Source organism: Leptonotus elevatus, chromosome 2, assembly GCF_054856555.1.
Source record: "Leptonotus elevatus isolate MCC_2025b chromosome 2, RoL_Lele_1.0, whole genome shotgun sequence".
NCBI lineage: Eukaryota > Metazoa > Chordata > Actinopteri > Syngnathiformes > Syngnathidae > Leptonotus > Leptonotus elevatus.
In genome coordinates this window covers 14047202-14063826 of record NC_141240.1, presented here as the reverse complement: position 1 = coordinate 14063826, position 16625 = coordinate 14047202, and the positions used below count along the sequence as shown (strand labels likewise).

Genomic DNA, 16625 nt, shown 5'->3' with positions numbered 1-16625 from the left:
TTTAAGCTGTGAGCTAATGACAATTTCATGTATAAGAGCAGCAGCTTGCTGGTGCGATAAACTGTGATTTGCATATGATCAATGAGTCGACTAATGGCGACTCCTGTCAGTGACTATCGACTAGCAAAATAATTGTTTGTGGTAGCCCGAGAAGACAGCCATAATCATGTTTTTGGAGTGTGTGGCCAGCTGATGTAATGGATGCTGGTCTTGTCATGTGAGCCAGCTTCCTTCTCGAGGGCTGTGTTGGTCAAGGGGGAGGGAGGATTTCAGCACGGGATTTTGGGATTGTCGTGTCAAAAAGGTCTCCCTGCAGCAGAGTGAATCGCAGCGTGTGTCTGTGTGTCTGTGCGTCTGTGTTTGTGCGCCAGCTTTGAAATTCAAAGACTGCGGCCATCAGACAGCTAAAGAGGGAAAGGCCAGTTCATCGTTTTCATCATGCCCGTCACCCCCAAAGTGCTCATATTTCATCCTCATCAACTCACAGAGGCCAGAAGTGAAATTCTTGCGTACGTCCTAGAATATCACGATGCACATTTGTATAAAAAAAACACGTTTTATTCTCTCTTCAGTGACTTTTTTACAACTTGTGGGATGAGTTGCTTGTTGTACCAATTCTGTTGCTTGCCTTGCCTCAAGACAAGTTAGGAGCAGATTAAAAGGGAGATAGCCATGATTTTAGTTTTTTGTTTTTTTAAACTCAGAAACCAAAGAGTCCCTATAACATTATATCTTACACTTTGTTGCTGACGTTTGTTTAACTTGGTGGTGTTTATAAATTCTCATCTGGTTTATTTTCATCATGTTTGTTGTTTTCGTAACACAATATATCATTGTTGGCTGTTGTAAGCAGTGAATTTCCCCGCTCTGGGATCAATAAAGGCTTTTTCTTTTGTGTTTGATGGCAATGATGTCTGTCAAGGCAGAAATCCCAGTGTTGCCGAAGGGTTGCAAAATCAATGTGGACTATTCATATCTGCTTCTAATCCTCAGATTTACTGCCATTTAATCTGTAGTTATGGCGGGGCTCTGGTGTTTTTAATGCCATCAAACAGATGTCTCTGCTCAGCCATCCAAGTTAGCTTGCACCTGGTGACCATCAAACCTTGGCACCGGGAGGCGCATTTCATTTCCCCCCCTTCAGGTAGTAATTATTGTAGCAGGAAAATATGTGCTACAGTGTTGTGATGCATTTTAAGTAGAAGTATGGAAAAAAACAACAACTCTTGACTACTACTTTTCTAAATGCTGATTGACCGCGCTAAGCAATATCGCTTAGCAACAATAACCTTAGACTTGAACATTAGTTACTTGAAAGCGAGTAAGTGGCCTTCTGAACACTTCGTTCAATATCTGACGTTTCATGACTCTGCCCACAGAGTGAACAACAGTCAATTAATAATTCACAAAGTCAATCACAGGGCACATATGTAAAATGGAGGGATGGATAAGTAGCTAAGTAGAGAACTTGCTTCTAGCTCAACTAAATGGAATCAACAAAAACATGGTCAGTAGCAAGAGAGGCCAGGCCAATTCGTGTGCTTGCTAAAAGCTAGCATACTAAAAGCTAGCATACTGTAGCTTGTCTGTGTCTTGAAAGATGATCTAATGTGTGCCCATTTTCGGTCCATTATTTTTGGCATATTGGGTGAAATAAGATCAGTCTTTTTGACACCTATAACATATTTATTTTTAATCACAAAAATGTGATTGCCTGTTTTAATAGTTTTCCTCCCACTGTCACCTCCTTCGCCTGTAGAAAAGTCTCTATTGATTCCGTTTTAGCTAGTTTGGTGTCTAGAGGACGTCATCTAGATGAGGTTGAAGCATTTCCAATTCCTTCACCACTAGCACTAAAATACAAATTCAGACCATTTCGACAGTCTCTTGTGATGAAAACATTGAATTACATTTCTTTTTTGTTTAATTAAATGCGTGTCAAGTTTGCACGTGAGTTTATTTTTTACACTAAAGAAATTGCTTGACTTGATTGAGTGCTGACAGTTGGAATGCTTCTCATGGTTGTTTGTACTTGTAATTGTTTCTTTTCTCTCCGGCAATGTTTTATAACAACAACAACAACAACAACAACAACAACAACAATTCACACTTGGAGTGTACTGCAGCACAATACAGCTGAGAGAAGCGCAATCATTTGTATTCCCAGGCATTCTTGCAAATTTAAAAGCGAAAAGACCATTCATTGCGGGTGTATTTCAGGAGACGTGTTGCATCAGAAGTGGCGCATGAATAATATCAAACAGTAACATTTTGCACTTGCAAATATCCAGGGATTTCCGTCTTGTTTTCTTCAAGCTTTGCAGTCAATAAATAATTGGATAAGAGGAAGCCTGCTGCAAGCACATACATAGGAAAAGACTAAAGATAAAATGTCAGGTGTGAACCTGCTAATATTCATGAGTACAGGTGCAAACAGTTACTATTTAAACACTGACTACGTTTACATGCAGGCAATAACACTTTTAAAACCGGAATATTGGCAATATTCGGGTTTTGAAACCCGAATAAGAGCCTTCATAACTGGAATACTGGTTTCATTTAAACGCAATCGGAATACCTGGAATCAACGGGGCATTGCTTTTCGTTGTGCGCATGCTCACAACCTCTTCTTCGTCTCCGTTTCCTCTTCTTCGCTTATTTGCACTCGCATGGAATCTTGGTCTTATTAGCAACGATCCGTCCTACGCGGGCCTGGCTTAAATACGTTGAGTTCTCCGCGGCGTTTTCACCTTATATTGTGCTTCTATGGCGAAAATGCCACCGTTTGTGACACGTTAACTATTCATGTGAGACAGACGCGACATCACTCGTCATGCTTAAACAATGTTTATCTCCAGCTTGCGGTGTTCAACAATACGCGTCCGTGTAGGAACATTAGATGACGCACACATAGTTCCGCTTCACCCAAACCAAGTAAGTCCGTGCTTCTGGCGTGCACCGACAAGAACCGCACTTCTGGAGCGAGTAGGAAACCGACGACTTTATTTAGCGTGGCGAGTGACATGAATATAATGTATTTTATTGACCGTTTAAAGTTAGGAGCGGAAATGACGTCTATTTCTGCCATTATTCTAAATGCCATGTATACGGAGGTAACTCTGTCAACTTGCATATGTAAACATGTTATTCCGATTGTTCCAGAAACCCAAATTCTGACCATAACCCGAATATTGCCTGCATGTAAACGTAGTCACTGTGGTTGATTGTCTTCCATTGGAGAAATGTAATCCATTGCTTCACAGTCAATTGATGGGAGATTATTAGATATAACAAAGGATTTTTCAGTACATGCTTTTTAATGATCGGCATTTCGATGAGAGTTAGCAAGACCATTACCACACACACTTTTACACACAAACACATGTCCTCTGTCTGTGCTGCGTGAAAGTGCTTCTTTCATTGAAATGTAGCAGATGGATGTGCGTCTTTGGTTTAAATGCAGTGAACGTCTCAGCTTGCGGATGCCGAATGTGAAATGTCAACGTTATTGAACAGGTGCTGCGAGGCAAGCAATGCTGTGATGTTTTTATTTCCAAGCTCTTGTCGAGCGAGGTGGAGAAGAGAGGGCTCGTGGGATAATGGGGGGGAGGTTCAGGGGCGCGGGTCTGCTAGTGTGTGTATGTGTTTTCATTTAGTGTAGAGCGGGTAAGTGCAGAGATGTGCATTTATTGAGTTGTGGGAAATGACCACTGGTTCCGAATAAATTGTCCTTGTATTTAATGTTAACTGTGATTGCTATTTATTGTCTTGCCTATGTTTACTGTGTGGTGTGCTACCAAATATGGCCGCCATCCTCAAGCATGCAATAAGCTGTTGTCACCTCATTTGTGCCATTTTCCGCATCATTCATGTATTTCCTCCCCCTGTCCTCTGTGTGTCTGTCTCCCGTCAGTGTTTCTCTTGCAGACTGTCGTTTTGTCAATACTTGTTGAGAGGCAGTGAGCTTGGAGGTGAATGCAGTCAAGGTTAGTCAACAATGCCTCATGACACTATAGAGCACTCAACTAACATTGCCCCTCCTCGAAGAAATGTTTCTATTCTTGCCCGCTGGACCTTTTTGATACCTTCCTCTCCTTGTCCTTGCTGCTGTCAGCCATGTTGCTCCCTGCCATCATCACACCCATTTTCTCCCAACCTTTCGTGCTTCTGCCTTTACTACCACTGGAAATGTACATGCTCAAGCATTGTCTCTGACTCATTTTCACAACATTACTACTCACAATAGGTGCCACAGCCATTCCAAGTTTAAAACGTTTTCGTCTGTTCTGTTCAGTAGTTGAACGTAGGTTGGTTTCATGAAAAAATGCCAATTTCTGACTACAATGCGGAGAAAAATCGCTTTTTCTGAAAAGAAACATGCCAAGCAGAACAATGAGGTTGACACGAATATTTATTTATTTTCTTTGCTTTTGTGACAGCTCAAATTATAAAGCAACAAGACTGAAAATTGGCTTCAGATGGCAAAATAATAACTTACTGTGTGTATCTACACAAGAAACTCACTGCATGGCTCGAGTTGAACCTCAGTGGCTTTTTTACATAAACAGTGTCGTCTTTTTCTTGTGCCACACACTTTCCCTACCACACATACTGTGTTTATTCCATACATATACGTACACTGTTCTTGGGGAGGTGCCTAAATTTGTCCAACTTGTAACGCGTTGGCATTTCTCTCTCTCACAATCTATGGGACATGCCGAGATTGACCGTCAGTGCTTATACTTTTTATGGCACATTTTGTTTTGTGGTCTGCCATGAGACGTTTTTAACTCATTCACTCCCAGTCAAGCAACCAAGGCCCACAGAATATTGTGTTCGATTGCTCTAAAAACATGGAACATACCAAAAGAAAGGTTAAATGATCTTTCATCAGGAAAAAAAGTACATTTGCATCTATTTCCGCTTTGCTGCCATTAGCATTAGAATATAGCTAAGTTTAATCAATATTCACATTCCTAGTAAAAACAAAAAAAGAGCTTGTTGCAAATCTCTTATACTCCTCTGCCACCTGGTGGCCGTTTTATTAAATAACTGCAATTGCTTTAAGCCACCTCTTCATGTCAGAAGCTGCATCAAAGCCTTCAGTATGCTCTTGCATAATTAAAAAAAAAAACTGTAAAGGACAACATATTAAAAAACATGCTTATACGTTTTTGGGTTTGAATGAGTTAAAATGTAAATTGCTGGCTAAAGGTTCCGAAACACTGGACTCGAGCACAGCCGAATAGCGAATTACTTAATGAGTTTGATAATTGGCTCGCTGTGGCCTTGGCACATCCATGCCCTCCCGCCGCTGATGTGTTCATGAGCACAGTGCGGCGGAGGCTTCTCCTTCCCTTTCCTTCGCATCCGTCTTTCCCCTCGATTCGTCCTCTATATTCTGTGTGCTGATTTAAGGAGCTCACACTGCGCCAAGCTTCTTCTGTCTATTCCCCGCTGCTCCTATTACATTGACTTGTTAGCATGCAGCATGTTAGGAGACTGCGTGGCTCAACACTGTCACGCTATTTCGCCTCTCAAACTCTCTTTCCCTCTTTCTTTTGCTCACACGCACACAAACGCACAGTAAATGTTAGATTCTTCATGCATTATGCAAAATATGTTCATCCGCACAAGCAATTTGCAATTTCCGCTTCACCACTTCAGAACAACATAATGTTAAAACATACCTGCAGGGTATCTATAATGTACGTACGTACGTGCGTGTGTGTTTACGTGAAGATGCTCCATTTATGTAGTCCAAACTGTAAGTCATGAAAGCAGGCATATCACGAATGATGCTAAACATAATGTTCCCTGAATTTTAAAACACATTGCGAAACTAAGGGAGGGACACTAAATCATATTGTCTAATTTCTCTAGAACTTACAATGAGAGCTGTTTTCTTATTCACCACACATAATTAGAAAAGATAACAAGCAATCGAGGTGTGATTAAAATGTAGACTTTCAGCTTTAATTGAAGTGCTTTCCCTAAAATAAGAAATTTAGCTTTTAGAATTTCTGTCTAGCTATTTTATGCCGAGTATCCCAAGAGCTCAAAGGTATTCGGACAATTGAATCACAAAAGATTAATTGGACAGTCCATTTCCTGGTTTCTTCAACACAAATAAAGGAAATAGGTCAAAGAGTTGATATTGAGTATTTTGTTGGCATTGGCTAGCAGTTAGTTTTTACACAATCAGAATCACCAATTAGTGAGCTTAAATAAACAGCCGATCACAGATGCAATCACAAGATGGAGCAATTTTGTTCTATTTAAATAAGTTGTTGATTTAGTCTCTTTACTTGTGTACTGTTTAGTGAGCACGAGCAGTTTTCTCAAGCGTTTTTGCCCGTGTTTAGCAATCTTAGCAATGCTGCAAGGAAGAAAGAAAAAAAGTGTCATTTAAATCTTTAGCACGCATTTCTTAACAAACAGGCAGAACAATGTAGCTGCTTTTAAAACATGAAATAGGGGGAAAAATACAATTGAAATTTATTGAATGAATAATTTAACATGTGGATTGAGTAGTATGAGTCGTAAGCCCTGCATGGCAGAACGAAGTGGCGGGGAGCTGACGTTGTCTAGTACAGTGTTTCTCAACCCTAGTCCTCGGGGCCCACTTTCCAGCCCGTTTGCCATGTCTCCCTATTGCCAATGCAGCTGATTCCAATGACAGCTAATCAGCAAGCGCTGGAGAAGCCTGATAACGATCCTCACCTGCGTTGGAATCGGGAGACATGGCTGAAACAGGCTGGATAGTGGGCCCCGAGGACCAGGGTTGAGAAACACTGGTCTAGTAGTTTTGCTAGCATTAGCATGCTAACTGCTATGCGTGAACAGCAGAAGGTATATTAGACTGTATTGATGGGCGTGGGCCCTTTTCCACAAAGATAATTTTCCCAACTTTAAAATTGTGTAATTGTGTACACCTGAGTTAATGGAGTGTTATGCTCTCTTAATGGGGGGGGGGGGGGCTTAATCGTCATGTAGCACGCTTATGGCTGATTCGCTTCCCAAACATCCTGATGACTTTACGTAGGCTTTGGAATGGCTTTTCAAAGCGAGAATACACACAAAGACCGCAAAAACAGCACTGAGCAACAGGCGGATGGCCATTTGAGGCGCCAATGCCTCTATACCACTAAGATCGAGTCCCAAACGTCTATATGGATACTTTTTGATACTTCAGTCATTTGAAGCACTGTATTGCAGTACCAGAAAGAAATTGGTATGGGTATTGATTAGCAGACACGCTCAAGGAACACACAAGGAGCAAGCGGCTTCACTGTGAGGCATAAGAAAGAGAATCCAACGGTTACATATTGACAGTTGGCGGCAAAATTCATTTGTGGTAGCCTTCCGCAGGTAAATGTATACAGTACATCTATATATGAATTTTTAGCAAATAGCTGAGGATTGTTTCCACCAAAACTGTTCACTGTACTTTGGCTAATGAGCAAGTTTCGCAGCGTCCCGCCTTTCACATTCACCTCGATGTTGTAGCTTCAAATAAAGCAGTCCCGAGGGATTAGATTTGTCTTTACTCGCAGAGCAGCTGCCCAGCTTTTTTTTTTTTTTTTTTGGTATACTCTCCCTCAGCGGAGTGGTTGATTTTGAACACTGCAGGGGTTGGAAGGCCAAAGCACAGCTAAGTGGCTCCTCTTGACCTCAGCACTGATATCCAAACTGTCTGCTCAGACAAATTTTACACGATCGCTCCTGCGAAAAATTGTCTAATCTGGTAACACAACCTCAACTGCCTTTGTGCCGTCATTCTGAATAGCACTTTTTTCCCCCTCCGACACACTGACTGCACGCTGGACTTCCAGATTACTTCTGTCTGTTGTTCATCATGCCAGATGGAGAAGGGGGGGTTGAAATGATTTGAAATCCTGTTCCTCTAACCTATAAATGGCGTGCATATTCCACTTACCACTATCTGTAAACTCTCGAGCCGAATCGCTCATGCTATAAGCAGCTGAGTATGACTGGCATGGAATAATTGATTTTGGAATAAGTACTGCGAGCTGGGGAGTCATTCAAGTATACCGTTATACACTGGCCAGCGAGAACATTATGACAACTTGCACAATAAAGACATCTAACTATCAGATATTTTGTTTTTATAGAGTTAATAATGTTAAGTTCCGATTGACATTGTTAGAGTGGTATTAATTCAATAAATGTTCATTATTGTAGTCGTAGTTTGTCGTGGTGTAGAATTGTCCTGCTCCATACTGAAAGTTATTCTTAATATATTTTAGTAGCCAGAATGTAAGCCTAATAAATGTATTAAACAAACATCTCTACAAGTGGTCATAATGTCTGTGGCTGGTGTGTATACTGTACACTCACCTGCCCTCTTTCTTTAATTTATATTTGCTGATGCATTTATTTTATTAGACATTGACATGAAGCTGCAGGTTTACTCTTTGTCCATAGGGTGGCAGTATGTGGAGGCTCACTGGCAAGCTGAGCAAATGAGCAGGAACCACACTACATGTCAACCTTTCTTTCTCTTGCTCACGTCCCAACACAGTTTCAGTCAGCACTAATCCACTCTTGGTTAAGTATCAGGCCCATGTATTGTTTGGTTGTCTTATACAGTCCACAAAAGGATCTCTCTTTCACTCTCTCTCTCAGCTAGCTCAGAAAATAGACTGTCCATTTCTTACAGACTGTTGTGTGTGTGTGTGTGTGTGTGTGTGTGTGTGTGTGTGTGTGTGTGTGTGTGTGTGTGTGTGTGTGTGTGTGTGTGAACTGCTCCTTTTTATTCCAATGAATGAGGTCCAGTGTTGCTTGGAGAATCAGACATGGACTGTCTGTCCATGCCAGAGCTTGAAGAATGCCTGTGAACAATCAGGATGTCTAAATACGTTGTATGAACAAAAGTATCTGAAGAGTTTAAAAACATTTTAAGTTATGGTATTTTATGAGGTACAATATTGCATTTTCAGTTCGCATTTTGTTTATTTAAATGTATGATTTTGTGTGTTCAATGAGACTGAGATTATTTATCTTGGTCTCATTTTATTATATCTCAAAACGTCAGCATTTGAACACGGGAGTATAGCCTTCATATAGCCACGGCTTTATTTAGTTGTATTGGCCATTAATGTGTTGAACCTTAGTCAGGTTGGCTTAATGAATTACAGTAATCCTCCCAGTAGGGCCCAGTCCCTATCCGCTGTGAATATAAAAAACAAAACACGATGTCCCCTAAAGAGTGTTTATCATTTTTCTATATTGATAGTTTAAAGTGTAGTCTACCACATACTATGACTCAAAAATGTATCTGATGCGTTTCTCATTTATACAATTCAGAATAGATTTTGAATGTCGCAAAATAGATTTTAAGTTAATTTATTCTGTCTTGCCCTTGTTTGTGTGTGCTTTTATTGGGAGCGCTGTTCAAGTTGTACATGATTTGGTCACTTAAGGGCAGTGTGGTTCCGTGCGTTCTGATACACTGTTAAGTAGTAGCCACATTAGAGAGTAGAAGAAAAAAGTCACGATCAAGTTATTCCAATAAACTTTTTTTTCTTTTTTTTTGCAGCGTAGGAAGAGCATATGCCGGTGAGTAATGTTAAGATGCTTCTTTGTATACATTCCTGAAGCATTTTGTATGAATAGCCGTTCTTTTGAGTTATTTTCGAGTAGCGCGCTAATTAGCACTAGCGAGTCAGACTAGAGTAGATCGTTTCGATTCTTTGCACATCGATAAATTGAAGCAAAAATCATTGTCAATCAAATCATTTTAAATCAAAAATCGATTCTGAATCGAATCGCAGACCCAAAAATCTGAATTGAATCGAATCGCGAAAGATTAAGATTCCCACCCCTACTAGTCATGTCGGGTTAAAATTCTCCCCAACATCCAAATCTTGTCTCTGTCGAGATGTATAACTTCAGCATACTTCCTTGAGCACAATAGAAAGAGCCTAAAAATGTGAATAGGTTAGTTTTTCAGGAAGATGGGTTCTTGAGAGAAAAGTTATTTCATGCATTTTTTTTTATTTATTAAACAGCTGATTAATCATCAATCTGCATTTTCTTCTGCTCCAAATCGGATCAGACAAAAAAATATAAATCCACATCGTTTGGGTCCTAATATTGATTTGAGTGTAGTGTAAGATGAATGATACCACTGGCTTTACATTACAACCAGGAGGTGGAAAAGCGAGCCGTCCTTGTTCTGAACTGCGTCCATATGGAATAAGACTTACCTAGATCCACATTCACCAAATGGCTCTTATGATTGACTTTCCCTCTCTTGAGTAACTTGGCAAAGAGATGAGACATATGTAGCCTGCAAGTGTCTTTAGTTTGCGCTCAGTGTTTGCAAGGCAGCCAAATGGGAGTGTGAATAGCTTTGTAAACAAGATATCTGTGTGAGCCGAGACCTTGCACTGATTGCCTGAAGGGAAATACCATTCCTTGGCTTTACTTGCCGTTTCACTGCTAATGCTCATAAATTAAGGTTCTGTCATGATTATAAGCTGTCTCTCTGGATGCCTTCCAGTGGACATCTTGATTATCGCTCAGCCTTTTGTCTCCCCCTCGATAAGGCTGCACTTGCATATCCATACTTACTCTACTGGCATATTTTGTTGTTGAATTTCCTTGAGTTTCAAGATTGGAAAGTGTTATTTTTTTATGCTTCCCCTTTCCTCAACTACCCTCTGGCGTTTTGTGTTTTAATTAGTGTTGTAAGACCTTATTTTCTCGTATAATTCTCAATCCACAAAGACTAAAAGGGCGATTCCATTTTCTTTTTTTTAAACGCTTGCCAAGGAGGGATTGAAGCTATCGACGTTTGCTGTCAGGGAGGGGAAGCGTAAGTTGAAGCAGCAGTCAGTTACACAGGCTTTGTTCTTTATGGGTAGAGTATGTGCGCTTGAGATCGTCTCTGCTTTAAAAGCTCCATCTGGAAAAGCTCTGTTCAAGTTTCTAATATAAGCAAGCCGCTCTGTCGAATGGTGAAATTGCCCTCGCGTATTATGTTCTGGCGTCATTGTTGCACTGCAGAGATTTAGTCATGTGTTAAAGTCCTTCTCCAAGTGCACCACCTTCCGCCATAAAGCAAACCTTCCTCTCGGTTTACAAGTCTGTTCCTTTTACTCAAGCTCCCCAACTTGTCGGCCCATCCCTGGTGAATGTATTAAATGAAGTTACAAGATAGGAGTACTTAAGAGGCCAGGGCCTCTGAGGTTTCTCCCAAGCTTGGCTCACTCATCCATGTCTACCCCCCCACCCCCCACCCCCCCTTGTTTCAGCTACTGGCTCACTTATTTGTGTTTCTGAGGTCTTGTTTTGCCTCGGAGAGGCTTGTTGTGTGGAGCAATCAGGCTAAAGCAAACTGTGTGTGTGTGTGTGTGTGTGTGTGTGTGTGTGTGTGTGTGTGTGTGTGTGTGTGTGTGTGTGTGTGTGTATGCTTTTGTGTCTGTGTGTACTGTTGATTGTGTCACCAAAGCTTTTGTTAAGTATTTATCTTTAATGAGCGCAAGTGGCGACAGACACTCCTGTAAAGCCAAAATGAGTAATGTAACTGAGGAGGGAGGGGAATGCATTTTTTGGCCTTCTGTAACAGAATAGGAGTGGAAATCACAGAGTACGTCATGTTTCTATGTTATTGCAATCTATTGTCAACGATGATACGAAAAACGGCTGTGGTATCATCTAGCGAACTAAAAAAACAACAAAACGAAACCAATCTGTTTATTAATCCAAAGTTACACAGACTCGTGGAGTAGCCAAATGTTAAAAAACATGATGTAATAATGTTGAGTGTTCAAATTCTTCTTCTTCTTTTTTTTTTAATTAGCAGTGACTTAGCATTTTTAGTCATGCTCGGATTTAAGGTAGTCTAGAGGAGGTGCTCATAGGAGGGAAAAGGGATTTTGATGAATCGCTTGAATGCTGTAGAGAACTGAATAGACACCGTCAGCTTCCCGCATACATGCTTAGGCCTGTAGAATGTTGACTGCTTTGCTTGTAACTGCAGCGGTTGTCTCCTTTCATTATCGGTTAATGGTGCCCAACTTGACAGAACCATGTGATAAACAGAGGAGCTGTGAAATCCTGGAGGTGGAGTTCTCGCCGGCCTGATAATGGGATCTCATCCGCCAGGGGAGGGAAAGCGGCGCCCGTCAGCCGATCCAGCTTTGCTCAGCAAAGCCGTCGCGAAGGCTTTTTCCGCTCCTTCTCTTCTCCCGGGCCAACCTACAGATCCACCTTAAGATGTTATGTAGCGTTGTTGCGTTTTAGATTAGCTTAGTGTAGTGCTGCTGCGTTGCATGACTGCGTGTGTCTGTTTGTGAGTGTGCGTGAGAGTGAGAGATATTTTATTAGATAGCGTATCGTTGTGTAACGACATCCTGTCTACACTAGCATTGACTAAACTCTGGCTAACTGTCTAACAGCAACATCGATTTTTGTGAAATTGTACTAAAGTTTAACTTGCAGATTTTGTTAGCATTGCAAGAAAAGCCATTTTTAGTCCCCATTTGTGTGTCTGGAGTTCATTCGCCTGATTTCCATGCAGGAAGCGTGGGTTGAGTGTAAATGGTTTTCTGTCTTCACATGCGTCCTGTGATTGACTGTTGACCATGCAGTCCAAGGTGTAATACGTCTTTTACCCGAAGTCAGCTGGGACATGCTCCAGATCCCTGCGACCCTGAACAGGGAAGGTGATGTAGAGAATAGAGAAGATGAGAGGGCATTTACAGGAGGTGCACAATTGAAATGTCTTGGCTAGTTGTTTCAATCGCACTTAATTTGTTTTTCAGTGGCTGCAGAGTGTACTTTGTCGTACCAGTCAAAAAATGTACTTCACTTAAAAAAAAAAGCTGGACTAAAATCTATGGATATTTCCTTTCATGAACAAAAAACGAGACGAAAATTATATGATTTTGTGACACTGTCATGTGACACACAGTGACACACCCCCTTTTCAAATCTTCAGCTAGCAAGTGCAACATGCACAAACACATGAGACAGACAGGAGGTGGATTCGCGGTGAAAGGTTAAAAAGAAAATAGTAAATAATAGTTATAACGTAACATTAAAGCCAGTCCAAACTGTAATTTCAATACAGTGGTACCTCGGAGTTTGAACATAATTCATTCCTGTGAAGTGTTCAAAGTCCGAATTGTTCAACCTCTGAAATATTTTTTCTCATAGGAAATAATGTAAATGCAATTAATCCGTTCCCAAGCTCCAAAAACAGAAAATTCCTATTTTAATTTCTATTTGTTTTTTGCATGTACACTGTGGTGGTGTGTTTGCATCAGTGGATAAAAAAATGCTACGTTGCGTTAATAGTGTATTTTACATTGGGCATATTGTTAGACTACTATGGGGTCCTTGCGAGCGCTCTTAACGTCAGGCACGTTGTTGAACAGCTAAGGGGGGGGGGGGTCCTCGAGCCAGTATTTACGGAAGTAGTCACAGTAGTTACAACGGCGCGATAATCTCCTTCGTACATCCACTGTGGTTCGTAGCACTGTATGTTTTTCTTTGCTTCCACTGGCACTGCTGTCTTTCTTTGGGCCCATGGCGAAGAAAATTGGAAAAATCAAAATGCACTCGCAAGTATGGAGCACCTCCGGGAGTATTCACGATCTGACTGGAAATGAGCAGCGCTTCGTCTCAATGACCGCAACGTGAGCATTCGGCATTGCTCGGCTTCACTCGGCTACCCGTTTTCAAGGTACGTTCGGTTTAGCTTGCTTTGCTTGGGTGTTCAAACTCCGAGACCAAGGTCAAACTCCGAGGCATTTTTTTACTCTGATTTTTTTGGTTGAAGTCCAATTTGTGCGAGTTCCGAGACGTTCAAACTCCGAGGTTCCACCGTATACATATGCAAGTCGCAGGACCAGCTAAACTATGAAAAAGTGTGATTTATATTCTGAGAAATACGGTAATGTCTGTTTGACAGAATATCATGTTTCATTTGAGAGCACTAACTCTGGTTTGTACATTTGTACAAACACCAATCTTGTTAAATGTAGAATATGCATTTCTAAGGGAAGTATGACTTGCCACCAGAGCGGTAAGTAGTTGCCTTGGAAGCTTGAAGAGGTTGTGTATAGGAGAACCCACTCCCGGCCCCTTGCCTCTATTGAAAAGGAGACGGCCAACATGGTTTGTAGAACAATGAAGGCACAAACACACACATGCACGTGCACATGGACACACACACGAACAACACACCACCCTCAACTCAATTTCTATTGATCCCCACTGCCTGTCTCTCCTGCTTATGTTTGGCTTCCGTGCAAAAAGAGCCCATCGCGCTGACTATTTGCTTCGGTTAATTGGATTCTGACAGTGATCCAATATCGTGTTTAAGACAATGAAAATGTGTCAAACCACCTGCTCAATGAAATGGAAATACTGCTGCTATTTCATAACTTAGCACAGCCCCTTTGTTGTTTCCCTGCTGTTTTAGCACCATTTGGGGAGGGCTGGATTGAGCTGTTTTTTTGAAGACAAAGCAAATTGTCATTTTAGCACTAAAATACTCATGAATACATTTGACGCGAGGTGCTCGCTAAGGGTTACAATGGAAACCATTGGTGATATTGTAAATGGACTAATCACGTGATTCCCCCTGCCTATTAAAAATGGGCAGGGTAACTAATTAATTCATTATCCCCAAATGCAAATGAGCTCTCTAAGCCTGAACAGCATCTATTTGCTTCTCACTGCTGGTGTATCTTCCCCCCAGATTAAGGGGTGGGCAAACATTTGTGCTCAAGGGCCACATTTGATTTTTAAAATGAACTAATGGGCCAGGTCATCCGTAGATTAGGTCTTTTTTTTTTTGCATGTATTCATAATATATGTAAAAATATATAATTGTTTAAAAGCATTTTATTTCAAATCCCGTAAAATGACCCTTGTTGGCCGCCATATTTACTCCCTGCTTATGCAAATATGCGTTTGCCTACTGCGTCGCCTCTTGCACCATCAATCAAACTACCACCACTAACTAGCTTGCCCTTGATAATCATTTTAAATCTGCTGCACATGTTTTTGGGTTGTTGTTGTTGTTGTTTTTATTTGTAGTGTCTAATTGAAAGGTGATTGTATCTGAGCAAAGACTATGGCTGTATTCAGAATTGTTCACTCATTTTTACGTAGTGTACTACAAAATTCTCTCATCAGTGAAATGAAAAATATATTTTGAGCACTACTTGGGAGTGCCATTATTACATCATTGAACTGGTCACATGCCAATCAGAGAGCAACTATTGTGTATGCAAACAATTATTGACACTCACCTTAACACATACAGGAAAATTTAAGGTATTCAAAAGAAAAAACAAACAAAAAACTTTTTTTCCCCATTACCTGCTGACCTACTGAGCAATTCAAAAGCAGAACACATGTCACTCCTGTCAACTCAGTGTATAACTTTAACAAACTACTTCTGGTGGTGTGACTAGACAATAAGAGTGCCTGGAGTGTTGCCAAACATTATAGCAGCTTGAATAATAAAGGCTAGAAAAAACACTCTTCCCAAGGGGATGTTCTATTATTACCGTTTTTTTTATGGGATTATTTTTGTTACTTGATTGATAAGAAATTGTTGAACATTTAAGATATTTTGTAGACTTTTTTTTCTTTGTCGGAATGCCTCTGTCGTTCCTTATTGTGCAAGTGGGCAACACTCGATTAACATCGGGCGGAGGGGTTGAACTCGGGGATTTTTAATGCGATATCGTCCAGTCCAGTCCCCCGTACTTTCTGGTTGCGCATGCGCGGTGCAATAACGCATCCAACCCAACGCCACCTGTGATAATTATTTTAAATCCGCTCCACTCATTTTTGTGTCTCGTGTCGAGTTGAAAGGTGATTGTGTCTAGTGAAGACTAGGTCAGCCATGTGGATGCGCGTGTTGAACAGCTGAGGAGGAGGAAGAGGGGGGCGATAAGCAGTGTGCGCGCGTGTGCGCGCGCATAGAGAAGTGAGGCACGAGAGGAGGAGGAGGGGGGGCGTGTGTGTGTGTATGCGTGTGCGCGTGTGTGTGTGTGTGTGTGGAAAAAAGGAAGCGTAGCCTGTAAACGGCAAACTCGCTGCTTTCCTCTCGCCCTCCAAGCAACCATCAGCTACGGGTTACTTTTTGTTCCCCCCCGCCCCCTTCTCGTCGTCGATGAAACAGCGAGTAGGAACACTTCGGACCGGGCTGGGGGGGAGGAGGTACCGCCGAACCCCGCTCTCGCTCGTCTCAGCCCAGCTCGCCTCGTTGCCTTCGGACCTGGGAACGAGGTGAAGCCGTCTTTTGTTGAAACAAGTGCGGCTCGCCTCAGCGAGTCCTGCTACGGGAGTCCAGTGGGGGTTTATTAATGTAAGAAGAAGAAAAAGTCTGCTCCCTTCGTTTGTCTGGATTTGGCGCAGCGAGTTCGGTGGGTCATCCCGGGCGAGGATTTAAAGAACTTGTTTGCACCGGGACTTCACAAGAATCACCAGACTGGCGGGTGAGTAAGCAGCAAAGTAAGGGGTGGGGGGTCGTTTGAAGGAGGTGGGCTTCCTGAAGTGTGTGTGGAATGAGAACTATCTGATGACTAAAGCCAGGTGGCATTTAAAATGTGCACATACGTTGTTGTGTTTAT

At 41.6% G+C, this 16625-nt stretch overlaps 1 protein-coding gene across 1 annotated transcript in view; it reads left to right on the top strand.

Annotated features, from left to right (window-relative positions):
- Positions 1-16013: 16013 nt before the first annotated feature.
- Positions 16014-16625, top strand: part of rerea (arginine-glutamic acid dipeptide (RE) repeats a) — a 102851-nt gene continuing 102239 nt past the window's right edge. Inside the window, exon 1 of the mRNA XM_086068389.1 lies at positions 16014-16490. The gene's annotated coding sequence lies outside the window, so the exon portion shown is untranslated. The remainder of the gene's footprint in view (positions 16491-16625) is intronic.